We start from the raw sequence: 20,060 nt of genomic DNA, 5'->3' as shown, positions 1-20,060 counted from the left end.
ACCAGAATTTTGGGTCACTGTGACCTAAACCCATTTTTTTCTATCATGCTCTTTATCCCTCTCTATGCCATTAAGTTGCTACTAATGGTCCTAGAGGTATGAATGAAGTAGTAATGTATCCCATTTGGAGGAAGCTGCTTGCCTGGAAAAGGATCATTTTTAGATTAAAGAGGAAGAGAAAAAATGAAATCATGATTCAAAACACATGAAACTATGATTTGTCAACAACAAAAGTTCACAAAGAAAGAACTAAAACAAATATTTAATATGTAAATCATCTTAGATGGCAGAGCAATAATAAACAACACAGAATATGTAAATAATGTAGTCTTTACAAGAATTACACCTGAATGCAGGGATGTCATAAAACAACTGTACTCCCACATACTTGCCATTGCCGAGACTATTTTTCTACTTTAGATTTCTTACTGTAGAACTCAAAAAATGTTCAAGGTTATAAAATAATGGCAAATGCTTTTTACTTCTGATATTACATTGTTGTCCACATTTTTTAAGCTTCAGAAAAAGCAAGTGAACAAAGGTATATGATTTTTTTTTGAGGTTACATAAAATGAAAAATATAAATGCCAATATAATTTTAAAACATATATTAGGTATATCTTTTTTCATAGATAGAAGTCCATTTTCCTTCTACAGTTTAATATGAACTGTTTGTTGTAGAAATTGAAAATGAAATAACCAAGAGGTAAAGAAACTACTCAGCTAAATATTTTTTGCTGTACATGTAGATTGGCTCTGAAACAAACTTAAAAATTATAGTATTTTACTGAATAATTTCTTAACGGTTAATATGTAGATTTTTTTTATTATTCCTTATTATTCATACTAACTTGGCATCTTGAATATTCACAACTGTTTAAATAGATTTGCTGTAACTTTGAAGAAAATATTAAACTAGTCTTTTTGCCACACATAGCATCTGTTCAGCTTTAATCAAAGTTGGGCCAAACCCACATTATAAATAGTTTAGTGTACAATTTAATTAGGTTTATAATTTTACCTTTAAAATTATAGGTCAAAGGCCAAGAAGTAGTATTTGTTTTGTTTTTGTTTTTTTTGTAAAAAAAAATTTCAGATTTGTCATTTGCAAAAATTAAGGTCAAGAAATGTGTATGTTTTATTGTTGCATTTTCTCCTTTCCTTTTATATTAAGGAAAAATCATCTTCTACTGAATTCTCAGTATTTAGAACTTCTCCCCCACCACCCACCTCCCACCACAGAATTATTTAAGAATGGCTTAAGATGAAGGCTATTGCTCCTATTAACTATATAAGTTTTCAAAGTTGTTTCTATGCCTATCATTTAGTTAGTCACGTTTGCTTTATAGTGTTGCTGACTACCTATGTATTGTAAATTGAAAACCAACAAGGATAGGAGCTATAGTTGCTAGCCAGTGGCCAGCAACAACTTACTTTAAATGTGACTGAGCTACCTTGGCATTGAATCCCCGTGTTGTCAGGCTGTTGGGTGACTACAGGCTCAGCAAATACTGAGACCCCACATAAGAGACCCCAAGCAAGGATTGCCCAGCTGAGTCTTTCCTGAATTTCCAACCCGAAGACTCCATGAGCATGATAAATGATTGTTTCATGCCACTAATTTCAGGGTAATTTGTTACGCAGCATTAGATAAACAAAGTAATCATTTTCTGTATTGCAGCTCATTTCATCTGAACATGAGTCTCTCAGTTTGTTATTATTGCCCACAACATATTGATATCACCAACAATTTCTCTTGACATAATGGCCGGTTTCCTGCCCTCATTTTATTTAAATCCTCAGTATTGTTTTCAAAAGTTCTACCTTTGCAGTCTTCAGTAACACTACACTTATCTTGTTTTCTTCCTACTTTTAGGTTTTTATTTCTTGGTTTCCGTTGAGTATTTTTCATCTTCTGTCTGCAGCCTAAGTGTTCGTATGTGCCAGTGTTCAAGCATTGGACTTTTTCTTTTCTTCATCTGCTGATTTCCCTTGTTATTTAACCCACATCCATACTTTAAATATGATGATCTTTCCTCTTTATCTCACATATTCATCCCATCCTCCTCAATTATCTATACCCATGCCTTCTCACATATCCATTAGAATATCTAATGGGTTTTTCAAAGATAATTTGGTCAAAAAACAAATACTAACATACCCTACCCTCCACTCCAACTAGCCCTATTTCTGGTTAATGGCCCTAATAACTTTACAATTATTCTGGCTAAAAGAATCCTACAAATAATCCTTAATTTATTTGGGTCTTACAACCCACATTTAATCTGTTATAAGTTCTTTCCGGCTCTGCCACAAAATACATCTCAAAGTCTACCATCACCATTTTCACTATTAACTTCCTAGAACCAAGGCAACATCAGACAAATATAAATATTTAAATGCCTGCTGCCTTCTTCATAATGATTGATAAAAATCATTTTATTATTCAAATCACTTCTTTGGATTATATCTGGTCTTAATTGTGATAGAAACAATTATTAGGCTATAAATCCTGGCAGAAACTAAGACCTAGATGTTTTGCTCATCCTTTGGACAAATATCTCCGTAGCCAGCAGCACACAGCTATGGTTCCAATGTTTTCTCAATTACCATAGGTTCAAAGGTTAGGAGATGATGCAGTTCCTCATCTACTAATGAATAGCATCTGGAAATAGTAAAGACATTCTCCTCTGTAGAGTTTTATGTGCTAATAATTGCTGAATGAATAAATAGATAATTAATAACTTTTAACTCAGTAATATTTAGTAAAACACTATTTGCTATTTAGAGATCATTAGTCAAGAAGTTAGTCTGGCAACGTGGCCCAGTGGTTGAGCATTGACCTATGAACCAGGAGGTCACAGTTCCATTTCCGGTCAGGACACATGCCAGGGTTGCAGACTAGATCCCTGGTGTGGAGCATGCAGGAGACAACTGACTAATGATCCAATCTCATCATTTGTGCCACGCAAGCACAGCCAAGGGTTTGGTGAGCCTGAGCTGGGGTGACAAAGGGTGGAGAAATGATAGACAAAGAGAAAAAGCTGGGTCTAGGTCTGGATCTTCTGTGCCTGGCTGAGGCCTCAGAACAGATCCAGACCGCAAAGTTGAGGCTTTATTTATAGTCAGGGACAAACAAGGTAATTTACAATGTTGTTGTAAATTTCACTTGCTTTGGCAGCACTTGCTGCCCCTCCACAGCCCACTAGCTCCCCAGGCAAGATGTAGGGAGCAGTTACAAGATTAATCTTAATTATGCTTAGAGGTCTGTGCCCTCCAAGCTGGGACGTGTTTGAGACTTTGCCAGCAGGTCAGTCCGAGGTTTAACCCTATAACTGCTTCCTATAATCATTGATGTTTCTATCTTTCTCTCTATCTCCTTTCCTCTCTGAAATCAATAAAAACATATATTAAAAAAAATGCAAAATTACCTCCACAGCCTCTTCATATTCTCTGGTCCACCCCTAACCAGTGCATTTCCTTCTGTAACAAACCTCAACAGCATCCTAGAACTTAACCATTTTTTCTTCAAAGCCATTTAGCTTTTTACTCGAGTCAAATCCTATGAATGTTGGTGTTGAAATTAAAGTGCCTTTTTTTTTTTTTTTTTTTTTTTTTTTTTACAATCTGTCTGGGTTTTTACAAACTGTACATTGGGCATCAGGGTGACTGGTAGTCCATCTCGCACTGACCTGTAATGTCCAATTGCTGTTGTTATTTTAACGAACAATATATTACATTTTGGCATCAGCAGGTCCCAATTGATTTCCAGAACAAATTAAATGCCCTGATGGCTGAAATATTGTGATTTATTACTGGAGTCAACAGCAGTTTTGCTTTGCAATGGATTGAAGCAAAAGGTTGAGAGAAAACTCTACCTCATTAGGGGGTTGAAAGTTTTAAGGGTGCAAACCCTCATAAAGGTTTTAGATAAGAAAACTATCAAGTTTGAGTGTGAGGAAGTCCTGCGGACATTGAGTTATTGAAAACAAATGACAGGTTCTGTGTATAAGTAAGCTAAGATCTTTGCTGTCCAAATTTCATGTACTCTTCATTGCTTTGGAGTTTTCTTGTAATTGTTGAGAGAGAAAAGTACTGTGTTGTCACCCATCATAAAGCATCTCCTGCTCAGGTCAGGAGATATGTTGTGATTTATTTTATTGTGTCTGAAACAAAGAACCTAAGCCTTTGGGGTAATAAAGCGATTTCTGGAATTACTACAGTCAGAGCTAGAATAACTAATCAGGACACTTTCTTGTTATTAATTGACAGAAAATATACTCTCAAGATGGCTTCTGTATATAAAACAGTTGTTTTAATTGCATTCTGAGGAACACACAACATCTTGGAAGAAAAGAGAGATTATAGTTTTTGTAGGTTCTTTCATCCCTGTTAGAGTGATGCGTATTTTGTCTCTAGTGCTGAAGGAGGCATGCATAATTTGTTAATGTTTGTTTTTGACTCATAATAAAAATATGGTAGGCTTAATTTGAGGTTGTGACACCTGCAGATGACATGTTTTGACTTTTTCCCTTTGTATTAGACTGGGTGGCTTCAACAACAGAAATGTTTGTCTCACAGTTCTGGAAGTTAGAATTAGAAATCCGAAGTTAAGTTGTTGGCAGGATTAGTTCCTTCTGAAGGTTGGGAGAGGACTATCTATTCCCGGTCTTTTTACTTGGCTTGCAGATGGTTAGATTCCCTTTGTGTCTCTTTGCATTATTTTCCCTCTAAGTATGTCTATGTACACAAATTCTTCTTACGAGGACACCAGTCATATTGTATCTCATTTTAACTTGATTGCCTCTGTAAAGACTTTATATTACATGTAAGGTCACATTCTGAGTTACTAGGGCTTAGGATTTCACCATATGGATTTAAGGGAATACAATTCAACCCATAATACCTTCTTAGACTCAGTAACAAGAGAAGAATATAATCTCTGAGCTGCTAGGAGCTTCTGGTCTAAACACGGCTTGATTTTTAGGACCCAAATTGTAACACCAGAAAATCTCAGCTTCTATTGAGAGTGTATTGTGGAATTTCCAAAAGCATCTGCTATGCATACTATCCTAATAATTAGTTGAAGTAGAAGAATCACTAGCCTTTGTATATTTTGATAAATAAATTCATAATATAGTGCCAACTTTGCTGAAAATGTTTAACTCATTTTGTGGTGGGTGTTTTTTTTTTTTTTTTTTTTTCCAAAGTCATTTTTAAAATACTATATAAGAAAGTAAAAACAAAACAAAACAAAACAAAACAAAAAAACAACTTTTTTTCCCCCAAGGCATCTGCTTTTACTGGAGATTGTAAAATTTCTATTTCATTATATCTGTTTAAATTCTAATATATATATATATATATATATATATACACACATACATATACATACATATATATATATATATATATATATATATATATATTATTGATTTTTCACAGAGAGGAAGGGAGAGAGATAAAGAGCTAGAAACATCGATGAGAGTCATCAATCAGCTGCCTTTTGCACGCCCCCTACTGGGGATGTGCCCACAACCAAGGTACATGCCCTTGACCGGAATCAAACCCGGGACCCTTCAGTCCACAGGCTGAAGCTCTATCCACTGAGCCAAACCGGTTTCGGCTATATCTGTTTAAATTCTAATATCAGATAATTTTGCCTTACAATATTACTCTTTTACTCCAATAAACAACAGCAGCACAGCATGTACATTAATTTATTACTCATCCGGCACCATTATATATATATTTTTTACATTAAAAAAAGAAGCATGCACAATAATTCAATTCAAATATATGCAAATGTAGGTACTTTCTTTTCAGCTTGTTAACTGATGACCATACTCTAATATATGGATCACCACTTTTCATGTTCCAGTGTTTTATAATTTTTATCTTAGTTAGACAATACCAGATAGCCAATTCTGGTTTGTTAACTCAACATTAATCCAAGCTTTTACAGGTAACAAAATATATTAGAATTATAATTTAAGTTAGTACATTACTGAGAGAACAAAGGTGATTTAAAATTTTATGTGAAAGATAAAACTTAAATTTTTTAAAAACTATGAAGATTGTTTAAGAAGAAAAACTGACCCTTGTAAATGTGGCATAAGTTTACAAGAACAAATCTTTTATGAAACACGATTGTAATTTAATTTTGTTGAACACATAATTTTACTTGTTTTTATAGTTAAATATTTTGTAGCTAAAGCGATTATTTAATCCTATCTAATAAAAGAGTAACATGCAAATTAACCATCACTCTGCTACACCACCAGCTATGCCCATCAGCTACTCCCACCAGCCAATCAGGAACAAATATGCAAATAAACCCAACCAAGATGGCTATGGCGACAGAGAGCAGAAGGAAGGCTTGGGTTTCCCAGACAATGGAGGAAGCCAAGTTTTCCACCTGCCCTTCCCGGCCTAGGCCTCCACTCAAGGCTACAAAGCTTCAATGATAGAAGATACATAAATCCAAACAGATATGGTGGCAGTGACAGAGCTGGGAAGAGCAGAAGGCTAGGATTGCCCCTGGCAATGGAGGAAGCCAAGCTTTCTGCACACTCTGGCTGGCCCAGGCCTTGGTTTAAGGCTACACAGTTTCAATTATAGAAGATACATAAATCCCAAGAGAAATGGCTGCTGCCATGGAGTGAGCAGGAGGCTTCACTTTGCTCCAGGCTACAAAGTTTCAATTGTAGAAGATAAATAAACCCCAGATACCAGGGACTCCTCTTGGGTCACCAGGGGGCATGGCTGGCCTGCAAACGACCACAGGCCCTTCACCCAGGTTGCCTCAAGCCCCAAGGGAACCCCACCCTGATCTGGGACACCCTTCAGGACAAACCAGCTGGCCCCCACCTGTACACCAGGCTTTTATCCTATCTAATAAAAGAGTAATATGCAAATTGACTATCACTCCAATACACAAGATGGCTGTCTCCATGTGGTCAAAGATCCTGCCCTCATGTGGATACAAGATGGCCACCACAAGATGATGAATAGGGGAGGGCAGTTGGGAGGGACCAGACCTGCAAGGCATGACAGTTGGGGGTGATCAAGCCAGATGAATCTAGACTATGCCCAATAAGTGCAAGAATAGCAGAATTGTATAGCCTCATCAACTGGGTATAAATAACCAGGTAGATTCAAAGTCATGTTATTGAAAGTTATTAATTTTTTTTGTAAAAAATATCCACAATGATGATAATACCTCAGTGGAGAACTATGGGTTATTTGAATTTAGAATTTGCACAAAGTAAATGAACAACATTTATTTAATCTGGCTACATATAATATTAAAAATTAAATTCTCTCTCTCTCTTTCTCTCTGTCTCTCATATGTGAGTACTTTATTTCTTCTTTTACTTGCCCTTTATATATTTCTCACTGATTCTAAGATAAAGTTCAAATTCAGCAAGATATGGCAAGGTATTTTGATATGGTTCTTTCTTGACATTACTTCCTGACCATAATTGTATTATTTATTTATTTATTTATTTATGGAATGATCACCTAATTTCTAAATGTAAAATCCTCTCTTACATTTCAACTTCTTATACTTTGTCTTTCTGGAAAGTCTTCCTATGCTTTATTTGTCCAGGTGAGTTTTATTTGTGCATCAGAACTTAGTTTAATGCCCATATCTTCTTATACATTTTCCATGTTCTCCATGCCAATCTTCAACATACATTTGGATTCCTTTTCTATGAGCCTCTATAGTAAGTATAACCCACTTTAATTTTAAAAAAAATATTTATCATATTGAATTCTAATAATTTATTTGGTTGTACCTCAATTAACAATGTCTTTCCAAGTCCGTAGTCTTATTGTGTAGCATTTTGCATAATGAACTTATTATATTGGGCAAGGAAACTATTTCTACTCTCGAATTTCTCATCTGTTTCATATTGGGGAGAATAAGGCATAGGCAGGACATGGTTTAACCAGGTTAATGGTTGCCAAAGTTTTCAACCCCAAATTTCTTCTTCCTATTGTGCTTATGATTTGAAAGATGTATCTGTCATAGTACATTGATTAAGAGTCACTTTCTTTTTATTTTATTAAGTTTGCTTTACTAATTATAGATATTCTATATGGTGTGAGGTGGGTACTGGAAATATTGGGGGGTCCTCTTTATTAAGTATCTGAATGTCCTAAATATCTGAAACTAATACAAACTAACACTGAATATAAACTGTAATTGAAAAAATAAAATTAAAAAAATTCATAACTTTGCATGAGAAGGGAATAGCCAGTCATTACATCCTTTTAAGACATTTGTGGTTACACTTAGCTTGTTAGACTTTATTATTGTGGCAATTTGTGATTTCCATTAGGCTTTCTGAAATATTGAAAAATGATCTAGAATCCCCATTACATCTTATTGATTCTCAGCAGTTCAGGGAAACCACATAAAAAATAAACTGATTTCTAAGCTCCCTTCTAGCTGTAACATTTTGTACTTTCTTGACTTAAGGTTTCATTAAGCTTTACATATGCTAATATTGCATAATATATGCCATATTATAGGTATGGTTAGATGAGGGCATTGGTAGGAGATACAGCTGATTTGTGATTCTGGGTGGTCACTGTGCTCAGTAATAGCTCTACAGTAACTTGTTCAGCAAAACTTCCACCTTTTCTCTTTTCCTCTTTTGCAAAGAAACATTTGTCAACATTTTCAGTTATCCTCATTTTTCTCTAGTCCTGACTTAGGGGTCAAAATTCAACTCAACCTTAGCTGTCTCATAGTTATTGAGTATTACAATTTTCCCCATGGACATTAAAGAATATATAAGAAAGACTAAACCAAAGCATTCCAAAACACCCCCATTTAAAGACAAATTATCCCTTTACCCATTAGCACATACATACATAAGCAGACTAGAGATTTTTTGGTTACTTTTATTTTTAGGACATTGAGTCAAAAGGAAGGAAGGCTTTTCTGAGGTAAAAAGGAATCATTTTATCTTCTTACTTCCATCTAAGATGCCTATGAAACTAATGTGTACTAGCATTCTTTTAGTGGAGCATCTAGTCCCACCCACAGAGGTATCCTTCAGCTCTATGGCTTGAAGGAAGCCTGTATAGTAATCCACCATCAATATATGATCCAAAGTATGTAGTAGATGATACTAGATATTATGTACCACTTTCTGTTGTGTGTTAACATGACACCTGAAGTTAATAATTGTCAAACTCATTCCATTTACTTGTTAACCCTTCACTTCCACAAGCCAAGGAGAGATAAATAAAGTCAGGGTCCAACTGAGAATGTGGTCACCTTATCACATGATCTTTACATGTTGCTTTTTTCCCTCAAAAAGTTTGTTAATTTAGCACTCTTATTAATGTAGCAACAATAGATTTTGATATTGTGTAGCATGAGCTAGAATTGCTTAGCATATCTGCCTTAAAATAATTTTAACTTTTAATCTTTATTTTTACTGGAACTAGAAAAACATGTCATATCAACAGACATATTTTATATTGTGACTTCTAAAGTCAGTGATCAATTTTAAGTCGGTATTTAGCATTTTTATTCTTCTTACTATTTTCAATCATAATTCCTATATGCTTCCATTTTTCTTAGCAGCTATGGTTTTGTCACTTAGAAGAAAATGGATTTTTTTGTGTGTGTGTAAGTCAGGCATCCATTGTAATTACTTCAATAGCGATAGTATGTTTTTCTTCAAGAATTGCTTACAAGTTGGGGAAAGTGAAAGCTAATGGTCATCACTCATTCTCCTAGGCTCATTACTCAAGTAGCTATTTATTCCTAACTGGAAAAAAATAGTTTCTAAGTATAATTTACATATTCAACAGCTTCTTGCCTTGCATTTTGCAAAACTATGACAAAATACCACCTGTTTGTCAGTATTAAATGTGCCAGGGGCTGCAATGACATTGTATTGATTATTAGTCACAAATTCGTGTCCTTATATCCTTAACCCTGATGGCTCCTTTAAGAGGATACTAAAATACAAGTAAGAATAATGGGTAAAGACAAATCATCCCTTTACCCATTGGCATATACATACACAAACACACTAGAGATTTTTTGGTTACTTTTATTCAAAGTTCCCTACACCAAAACACCTGATCTCAGAGATTGATATAACAGGAGACCTTGAGAATAAGCACACCTCTGCATCCTGACTTCTTTAATCCTTCAGAGACTTTCACTAGTAGGAAAAGCATGGTCATTTTTCTGCTGAGGCTCTTCCAGGTCTGTGATGATGACAGGGCTGCCTGGATGTGAACCTTCTACTTCCTTTATGGAGGAGGATCTTGCCTATGATCTGGCTTGAAAAGAAATATCAAAAGAAGAAGCTCTCACCCTAACCGGTTTGGCTCAGTAAATAGAGTGTTGGCCTGTGAACTGAAAGGTCCAGGTTCAATTCCAGTCAAGGGCATATACCTTGGTTGCGGGCATATCCCAGTAGAAGGTGTATAGGAGGCAGCAGATCAATGTTTCTCTCTCATTGATGTTTCTAACTCTCTACCCATCTCCCTTCCTCTATGTAAAAAAAATAATAAAATATTTTAAAAAGTTTTAAAAATTAAATAAAAAGAGAATCCTCATTTGTATTTTCCTGTGACAAAAGGCCTTCAATCCTCAGTTCCCTTGATTATCATGAAAAAAAGAAGTTACTTTGAGAAAGAGCAACAATATAAAACCCTAAAGATATGCCTAACCAGCTTATGCAAAAAAAATTATTCTGCTCAAATGTTTATACTTATATTAGACTAGAGGCCCGATGCACAAAATTCATATAAGAGTAGGTATTCCTTCTACCAGCTTCCCTCTGGCATCAGGGACCTAGTTTTCCCTCTGGCCACCAGCAGGCAGGCACCAGGGACCCAGGTTTCCCTCACAGCCCTAGCTTTGTCCGGAAGTTTGTGTCTGATCTAATTAGCATATTATGTTTTTATTATTATAAATGTCCGTATCAACTCAGATTATAATAATTGTTGCTAATTTATACTTTAAACAAAATCATACCCTAGCTGGTTTTGTTCAGTGGATAGAGCTCTGGTCTGTGAACTGAAGGGTCCGGGGTTCCATGACAGTCAAGGGTACAAAGGAATATGCCCAGCTTATGGTTTCAATCCCCAGTAGGGGTCGTTCAGGAGGCAGCCGATTAGTGATTCCCTCTCATCATTGATGTTTCTATTACTCTCTCCCTCTCCCTTTCTCTCTGAAATCAATTAAAATATATATTTTAAAAGTCCATATAAATAAGATGAGTGAAGGATAAGAAGGCCAGAGTTATATTATTTTTTTCTAGGAGACATGTATGTTATAATTCACTTTAATATAGGTTTATTTTTCATTGCCAAGATAATGTAAAGTTATTCATTTATTCAGCTAACACTCATTAAATACTAAGTCTGAGGGGCTACATTAAATTCTTGTGATGCATATCAGTGAATAAGTGAGATGAAAGTCCCTGCTCTTATGGAATTTTCTAATGAGGAGAGATGAGTGATAAGCAAATGAATGCTTAAATATATGGAGTAGATCTAATCTATTAACGTATTTTCCGGCGTATAAGATGACCCCCTAATTTTACAGTTAAAACATAGGTTTAGGCCTGTATTCGCTGTATAAGACTACTCCCCACTTCTGAGGCAACACCAGTTCTTTTTTTAATAGACCGCCTCTCTGACTCTGGCCAATCTGAGCAGGCTTTTTACTAGAACACAGTGTACATGTTCTGTACCCGGAGCTACACTGTGTTCTAGTAAAAAGCCTGCTAAAAAGTAAGCTCTCTGGATTTTGCAAAAATATTTGTAAATTCCTTCCATGCTTCTAGACTATTTTTGAACATATTTTTCTGAACTGATGTCAGCTCCAAATTCTGTTGATAGGTAACATATCTACAAGGGCTTCTGTGTCTTGGTAAATATTTATTCTCAAGTGAATTTCATGATTTAGTAATTCTGATAATCAATTACTTATGCCATTACCTACAAATATTCCATGATCATATATTTTTACACTTTTCCTGATTGACATAGGATTTCATATTATGTGGGCTACATTCAATAACAGTGGTATGTACAATATGAAAAAAATATAGTAATTAGGATACATACTGTAAGTATAATGAAAAATTATAACCAAAGGGAAGAGACTCCGGAGCTATATAAATAATAATTTAATCAATTAAAATAAGGACTTAAAATAAGTAATCTCATTTTATTAACAAGGAAATCATACAAATTCATCCCAAATTGGGATAAGTTTAAAATAATGAAAGGAAATTACAAGGATTTATTTTTAATGTATTTAGTTAGTAGACATGCATATACAAAAATGATTTTTCTTTGTTTGAGAAAAAGGCATATATCTTCAGTTTTCAAGAAGGAATTTGAAACACACCAATCATTTTACCTTAGTGTAAAATGTTGTGCTGTGGGCTTTATTTACATGGCTTGATATGATCTGAACAGTCATTTTCCTAACCTAGATGTCATTATCCTCATTTACAGATAAAAACATCTAGGTTCAGAATTAAGTAAATTGCTTGAGTAAGTGTCAAATGTCTTATGATAAATTTCAGGTTCTTTATTTATATTCTGTACCACCTCCCATGAATTTGTAAACTCAGGTTCCTTGTTTCCTTTGAACCAGACCTACAGTAAAACTGTTAGTCTGTGAAATACCCTTACTCATTATGGTTGCTTGTGTTTTCTAATCATCATGCTCAAATTCCAATCTAATTTGAAGCCTAGATGCTGGGTTAAAATCAACTGTTCATATCATGGGTTACCCTTCACCTAAAGTAATGGAGGAGATGACCTATTATTTAATTTATCATGAGAACTAATCTTTATAATACCAAATTGCTAAATCATTTCTATTTACTATATATAGATTTCTGCTATTTGGTATGAATTGGAATAAATTTATTGCAAAGAATGTCTTCTATTTATTACAAGAAATAATTATTTCAAAGTATAATTTCTTTAATCTACTACAACCCAATGCAAAATGGTTTATTTTATTATGGTACCCAGCCACCAGTTCATTGTTTGAATTACTCTTCTCATAAATGCTAATGCTGTTAAAGTGGCTTGAATATTTCCTGTGGGGAATGTTAATGTATTTTGTTTTCATTTTCTCCTTAAACTTGACCTCTCAATATAAAAAAACAAAAACAAAAAACAGTGATGGGGATGTAAAATACAGCATTAGGGGAAAAACTGCCTCTGGAATTTCATCCTATTACTCAATATAACCCTATATTGTAATAAAAGGGTAATATGCAAATCAACCAAATGATGGAAGGACAGGTAGCTATTATGTGCACTGATCACTAGGGGGCAGACACTCAACGCAGGAGCTGCCACCTGGTGGTCAGTGTGCTCCTACAAGGGGACAAGGGGATGCTCTCAGCCTGAGCTGGGCTCATGGCTGGTGAGTGCAGTGGCAGTGGTGGGAGCCTCTCCCCGCTCAGTGGTATAGTTAAGGATATCTGACTGATGGCTTAGGGCCTCTAGTTGTATAATTTTCCATATGAACAACTATAAGCCTACTTGTGCCCCAACCTGTATATCAGGATTTTTGATTTTGTTCATCTGAGCTTGCCATGTCTGTGCTATTGAATCTTGTGTAATCACTCAGTTTTCATTTTAATTCTGACAAAATATTTTAAAATATCCTCATACATTTAGGTAATAAAATTAATATTAGTACAGCAAAGTGGCATCATTTTACCTTTTCTGTGATAAGTGCATTGCAGAAGTCTGAATGGACTGAATAATGATTCAGTTCTCATTAACCTAAAATAAAGTACTCTTTTTTTCTTAACCTGCCAAAATGACACAGATTTTAATTAAAATGAAGAGTCATTGCCAATGAGGATGCAGTGAAACAGACATTTATAAGCCTTTGGTGGCAGTGTAAATCGGTACAGTCTCTCTAGAAATGAGTTTGGCTGCAGGTATCACTAGAATGTCATCTCTGCTCTCATGACCCCATAATGCTCCTAAGATACAGTATTACTTTTTCCCATCAGCTTCAGTTTAAATGCTGTTTCAGAGAGCTCGATACAATAGTTATAGCTATGGGTGTAGACAGAGATGATAAAGCTATAAAGATAAGTATAGAGATATAGATATAGATGTAATATTAGGTATGTGAAAGTCAGTGATCTGCAGGTCACTTCCTTGTGTGTCTAAGGAATTCATTAGAGCAAAATTGGTCTAGAAACCAAATGAATCAATTAAACTGCTATATATCACATCATGATGTGGTTATCCAAAGTAAACAGCAAGACCAAAGAGGAGCAGTTTGCAAACAAATTGAGGACAATGAAGGACAACCTTGAACTGGAGGCTACTTTTTTACTTGCAAAGTACTAATCTAGAGTTAAGAGAAAGTAGGGTTTATATACAGAGGGAGGCAAAAGTAGGTCACAGGTGTGAGTACGCAAAAACAGTTTATTCTTATGTTATTGTTAACTATTGTATTACTTTCCAATGAACAACTGTAAATTTACTTTTGTCCAACAATATATGCAATCAGAAAGGACAACGCTATACTGAACTTCTTCCTCTGTTCCTTTTATTTTTCTGGTTACCTCCTTAAATTTGCAAATCAAGACATTATCAGCAACTGATATATTCTCATCACGTTATTTAAGGTTTTCTAGCTGATGATTAGGGGAGCCAGGACTGGAATGTAGGTCACCTGATTCATTATGTAGTGGATTTTTTTTGAAGGGCAGACATGTTATTTCCTTGTATACATGCTGTGGTACATTTTTTATACTTTATAAATTGAAAAATGAGAGATGCAAATCAAAAGGACAGTGCGGTGCCATCTCACACCTGTCAGAATGGCTACCATCAACAGTTCTTATTCTTTAACAGAACTGTGCTCACTGGGCACATTTATGCACAACGATGTAGTAATGTGCATTGTACTGTAGATCACGTTATAGTTTTCATGTCTCTAGCAACAGACCTCAAGGCTAAAAAGCTAATCATTCTGTATAATTACTCAACCCCAGGGAGTCTCCAAAAGAATCTTCTGAAATAACTGATTAATTATAGGAATACATGAAGGCCGAAATTGAATAAAAACATCAGGGACTGAGTCAATCTTTGCAGATGTGGCATTAAGTATTTAACACTTGGCAAATGGGAGTCAAGGAACCTGTGGGGAAGATTTGACTCCGAAGTTATCCACTGAGAATTAAAGGCATACATGACAAAATTTCAAATGCCCTTTCTATAACAGGAGATCAACTTCTTAATGGAAGCAATATGTATCCCTTGTTAATGTCATACACAAGACATTCTAACTTTTATTGATATTCATGGGTTAATTACCAAAACAGCTATTGTAGATGTAGAAGTTGCTAGTGTTAGCCCTCTCTGCCTTGAATCATTTAAACACCCTTGTGGGATGTCCAACTGCCCGTTTAGTCCCTATCCCCGTTGGATTGAGCCTAAATTGGCAGTCGGGCATCCCTTTCATAATCCAGGACTGCTGGCTCCTAACTGATTGCCTGCTTGCCTTCCTGATTGCCCCTAACCACTTCTGCCTGCCAGCCTGATCACGCCCTAACCATTCCTCTGCCATCTTGATTGCTGTCCAACTGCTCCCCTGCCAGCCTGATTGCCCCTAACTGCCCTTCCCCTGCAGGCCTGGTCACCCCCACTACTCTTCCCTGCAGGACCAGTTGCCTCCAACTTCCCTCCTCTGCAGGCCTGGTTCCCACACCCCCCCCCCCCCCCCCCCCCGACAACTGCCCTCCCCTGCAGGCTTGATCGCTCCCAACTGCCCTCCCTTGCAGGTCTGGTCCCTTCTAACTGCCCTTCCCAGCTGGCCTGATCACCCACAACTGCCCTTCTTTGCAGGCTGGTCCCTTCCAACTGTCCTCCCCTGCTGGCCATCTTGTGGTGGCCATCTTGTGTCCACATGGGGGCAGGACCTTTGACCACTTGGAGACAGCCATTTTGTGTATTGGAGTGATAGTCAATTTGCATATTACTCTTTATTAGATAGTATATGATGGATTTTTCAATTCTAACTAGTTCTCTCTCAAATTCTAAAAATATATGTGCAATATCAGGACTTAAAATTTTTGAACATTGAAAAAAGACTTAAATGACATATTTTTCAGTAACATTTTTGTTACTTATAGAAATAATATTACTATTATTTTGCCTTGTGTCTCATCCATCTCTACAACAGAATTTTCATTTTATAGTTGTGAAAAAAGGATGAATGCATGAATGAAATTTTAAGAGCGGTGACCTAGAAATTAGATTTACCATAATAAGTTGATAAGTTTTACATTGCTACTTTAGTGTTTAGTCCTTGAATGTCTTCACTGTAAAATGAAGGTAGGTTAGCAAATCTCTGTTGCTTTGAGGTAAAAAAAAAAAAAAACTAGAATATTATTTTTGCATAAAATGTATACTTCTTATTTGAAAAGATAAAAATGCAAAGGATATAACTGCTATAATTTTTACTTCCTTATTTTTATTTTCCACCTGTTGATGAACCTTTGAAGCACCTAACATAATGACTTACACATGATAGATATGAAATGTATGTTTAATAAATTAATCATTTTTAAAAATAAAAAGGTAAATTAATCCAGAGCACTGAATATAAGTTGCAAATGCAACTCAAAGGTACAGTGAATGGCACATATTTCTTTAATATATATTTATGAAGGACATACTTTAACACAGGTACTGTTTTTTTTATATTGGGAATGCAATTAGTGACGATCAGTATAAAGTCAGATGATTGCTTTCATTGAATTTACATTGCATTGGAGGGGAGATAAAAATCAGTCAAAATATAAATGAAAAGAAAATTTCATCTATATAAATATAAAAGCCTAAGCGACTGTTATGGTGGAATGACCAGAATGACTAGTGGCTATGATGAACACTGAGCAGGCAGGCAGGCAGGCAGGTAAGCCCTTAGGAACTAACAGGCAGGCAGGTGAGTGGTGAGGGGAGAGCAGGCAGGCAGGCAGGCAGGGGAGCAGGTAGGGGCAAGCAGTCCTGGATTCAACAGGCATGTCCTCTGAGGGGTCCCAGATAGGGAGATGGTGCAGGTCTCTGGCTGAGGGACACCCTCCCCCCCAACCATGCACGAATGTTGTGCACTGGGCCTCTAGTATAAACATAAATACTGGAAGGAATTTAGATATAGCAAAAGATAAGGGTAAGACTTAAACACATCCATTGCCTCACCCTGAGTCACATGCCTTCTTTCTATGCTTTGGATCATTTAATTTTTAGAAAACTTGGTTAGAAAAAATATATTTTCCTTATTTTCTCAGTAGTAATAAGTTACAAATAACAAAGAACATATAGATATCATAAAAAAATTATACTGTGCAAAAAAACAGCACAGTGATTGGTACATAGAAACTCATAAACATAATTTAAACACACACACACACACACACACACACACACACACTCACACACACAATTTGAGTGTTAGTAATGCAATGAAATTCACCCTCCCCCTGAAATAGAATGCAAATGTCAATAAAGAAAACTAGAGCCAAGAGTCAATTAGGTAATATATTGTCATTTGCCAAGTGCAGGCCACAGGGAAAAATGAACATTCTCCTTATTGCACTCTGATTATTGATAGAGACACTCCTTTTTCTTGATACCACAATTTCCTGAAGGATATTATTTTGGTCTCTGGTCCTTAGTAATATCTCCTTTTCCCCCATATTTATAAGGTTACATCTACATCCTTCATGTCTCTTGCCTATTATTATACCTCTCACCCTCTAAGAGCCTATTTTTTTTTTGCCTTGTTTAGGGTTTATTAGTCAGGAATAGATCAAAGGGTGCAAATTAGGTCTTGTGAGTTCCAGCTGTCAGAAAAACCAGCCAGCTGTGATTGATTAATGGAAGAATGCATCCGATTTTTGTGGTGCAAAAGCTCCTTGCAGCTGTTTCAGAAGATTCTGTCAGCAAAGCCTTCTCAGCTGACAGTCTTCATGGAACAGCCATCTGTTTCTGAGGATTACAAATACTTTATCAAAATATTTATGACATGTTTCCTCTGAAAGATGATATATTATCCTTTTCAATAGATTAATGCCTTGAGGGTAACTGCAAAGCTAAGTAGAGAGACAAAACTTAACTTTAAAATTTATCTCAGTCAAAAAAGCCAATGCCTGCCCATTTTTCCCCAGACTGTCACTAGGTTATTAAATTAATATCAACTGGAGTTGGTTTCAATTTTATTTACAGATTTAATGTCAGATTGAATGAAGAAATTGCATACATTTAAATGGCTCATTTTGGGTTCAATTGCATTTCTTTTATCAGTCATGTGTGTCTATAAAAAATATGTGAAATTTATGAATGCGTCTAAATGAAAAATTGGAAATTACAAGATATGTTTCTTAATTTGCTGTAGAATATACTAGTAGATTTAGAAACAGGATGCTTTTCCTCTTTCTATTGGAAAGGTATATAAAAATACATTTATCTCTTGAAGGAAGTTGGCCACAACGTTAAGATAAAAGGAACTTTGCCCACATTTAAAATTTTATTTTATGTTGGCTTATGCCATAAAAAAATATTTTGGGTGATGAATGCAGTGACCTAAAATTATTTGAAAGAATTATAACAAAAGTATATAGGCATTATACTCTGATCTTGTAACCTTTGGAAAGTAAACTTCTAATTATATCACTATAATTAAGTGGAGTTTGTCTCAGTAAAAAGCTTTTGTTCAGAATGTTCATTGAAGTCTTGACTTTTCCTTTTGCATATAGCATGTGTTGTTGTTTTTTTGTTTGTTTGTTTTGTTTTTAAATCTCTGCAGTTGTTTTGGATGATTTCCTCTAATGTGAACTGTTATTTTACTTGAGAAAAAGAAAATAGGCCAAGAAGCAATGTTCTTTCTTGTGGTCAAATTTCTACCTTAAGAAGTTGGAAGTTGTTTTTAATTGAGCTGTTTGTAGTCTTTTAATTTTATTTTTTGGTCACAAAGGTTAAACCTGAAAATATAATGGTTTTTGTACTTCTCTAAAACTACTTTGGGGATCAACATTATTTTTTATTGCAAAACTGGAATATCATCTAAACCTATGTATCATGAATATACTTATTAACTGAGTTGATATGCAATCTGATTTATTTGAAAATACAATATCATAGTTTAAAATTTGCTGGGAAAATACAGATTTGGGCAAGAAGCAGAACAATATTATTGAGTTTAAGTAGTTTACAGTGTAGTGAGAAAACTTAAAATGGAAGAGACCCAAAATTGAATTTTGAATTTAGATAGCCCTGGATAGCTCTGATTAGCCCTGGACATCCCTATTGTGAATTAAAATAGATTCCCAAACTTGTCTGAAATTTAGTATAACTCAGAGATGATTGGCATCAACTCCAAAAGGTTGATGCTAAAACTTAATGGGAGATAACAGCATGGAATTGGCCTGCAGAAACTGCAAAGATATGACTTCTATATTCTTATATAATAAGTCAAATGTAGTAAGTGTTATCAAGGAATTTTATATAAGGAAATGTAGAAGCACAGAGTGAGAAAGGTTAATTAAATTAGAGAAATCTAGAAACTTAGAATTTGAATTAAATAAATATTAAATGCCAATGTAGTACTTAAAATATGAGAGAAGATGGATTTATATGCAATTCCTGTCCAATTTTGTTTGACTTCCATAAATATCTAATTCCGTTCTATTTTATTCAAAAATGCTACTACTATATGCTTAATAGAGCCCCAATTTCAGACAAAAGAGAAGGGCCTACTAAGTAAATTAAATTTAAATCCCATAGGAATAAGAGTAAACTTGAGTTGAAATGAGAATTATAATACATTGAGTATTATTCCATGTGATTGAAATTAAACTCAATTTAATGCAGAAAAGTTGAGATAGGAAGGAGCCCAAGGCAGAAATACAAGACAAGTAAACGTTGTGTCATATAGTATATATGACACTTCTGGAAAACAAAGACAGAAATAGAGAACAAATATTCAAGATACATCACAAGAAAAAAAAACAATACAC

Source organism: Pipistrellus hanaki (genome assembly GCF_964339955.1).
Source record: "Pipistrellus hanaki genome assembly, chromosome: 9".
NCBI lineage: Eukaryota > Metazoa > Chordata > Mammalia > Chiroptera > Vespertilionidae > Pipistrellus > Pipistrellus hanaki.
Note: the sequence above shows the minus strand (reverse complement) of the source record.